The 1444-nt window shown below is 38.2% G+C and overlaps 1 non-coding gene across 1 annotated transcript; it reads right to left on the minus strand.

Moving 5' to 3' along the window:
* Positions 1-338: 338 nt before the first annotated feature.
* LOC120028339 lies at positions 339-392 on the minus strand. Its single transcript, XR_005473433.1, has one exon. It is a non-coding gene; the product is annotated as a U7 small nuclear RNA (small nuclear RNA).
* Positions 393-1444: the final 1052 nt, after the last annotated feature.

The raw sequence follows: 1444 nt of genomic DNA on the forward strand, positions 1-1444 counted from the left end.
GGTATAAATACTGTAGTATCACTATATTTGTATACTATAGTATTCACTGTAGTGTTTTTGCAGACTTTACTGTAGTATACTGTAGTATTTACTAAGTATAAATACTGTTGTATTACTATTGTTAAAAAAACTATAGTATATACTATACTAATTACTGTTGTGTTTTTGCAGACTTTACTGTAGTATACTGCAGTATTTACTCAAGTATAAACACCGTTGTATTACTATTGTTAAAAAACTATAGTATATACTATAGTAATTACTGTACTGCTTTTGCCGACATTTCTGTAGTATTTACTGCGGTAATGTTTTTATTTTATTATCTTTGACATAGAAGTGGGGGCTTTCTACTTGAGAAAACCTACTGGACAAATACTAAAAGAGAAACGTTTTCTTAATCTGTAGGTAGGGCTGCGTCTGAACGGATAGTTACTTCTACTTTTTTCTATAACCTGTAGAGAACACAATATATGGTCTATGCTTGACATATAGGGTTCTCACTCCTGGGTGGCACAAATTGGGATATTGGGGATGGGAATGGGTGGGGTAAATGCAAATGAAATACTGTAGTATTGCTATTGTTAAAAACCTGTTGTGTTTTTGTGAACACTGTAGTGTTTTTGCAGACATTACTGTAGTATTTAAATACAGAGTTATTCTCAGGATAATACAGTAGTATTCTTACAGTATGCTACACAATTCTATAGTAAGCACTAGACGATTGTGAGATACTACAGTGTGTAGCATAGTATTCTACAGTATACTACAGTTTACTACATAATTCTATACATTTATATATAAGTAAAACAATGTAATGTGGGTCTACCGTCTACGTAGCGTCTGGGTGATAATATCTATTGAATAGTTTAACATCAGCATTTCAATATGGCTATATCTACAGTGTGCTGGACTGAGCTTGCTTTCTGAACCATCTCTGTATGTTTCTGAGCAACTAAATTTCTTGCAACTCTACCAATTTTGCCATGGGCAGAGAGAAGAAAATGTAAGTTTAACAGCTCATTTCCTGAAATTCTACACATTTTGCCATAACTTATGCCATGTTAACATGATATCTGATTGAGAGTGACTAACAAAATGAATGGGTCTCCCTGGAGGTCAGGGCCCCTTGGCACGTGTCCTTCATGCCCCGCCGGTAATTCTGCCATGATTACTACAAGTTTAGATAACTATCGACCGGGGGCCCTAAGCGGCCACTTATGTCGGTTATGCCTAGGGCCGGCCCTGGGTGGAGGAAATTATCGATCTAGCCACTGAGCTGAGGCCTCATTTGTCTCCCTCTCACAGGCTTTTCAGATGACGGGATGCTGCCTTTTCCCCCAGCTGGTGACAGCCTTCCTCAGATAGAGAGACAACTTATTAATCAGGCTTTCCCTCCTCCTCATCCACCCCTCCTCAGCAGCCCCTCTGAGTCCCTTTCAGATTG

This window comes from Salvelinus namaycush, chromosome 2 (assembly GCF_016432855.1).
Source record: "Salvelinus namaycush isolate Seneca chromosome 2, SaNama_1.0, whole genome shotgun sequence".
Classification (NCBI taxonomy): Eukaryota; Metazoa; Chordata; class Actinopteri; order Salmoniformes; family Salmonidae; genus Salvelinus; species Salvelinus namaycush.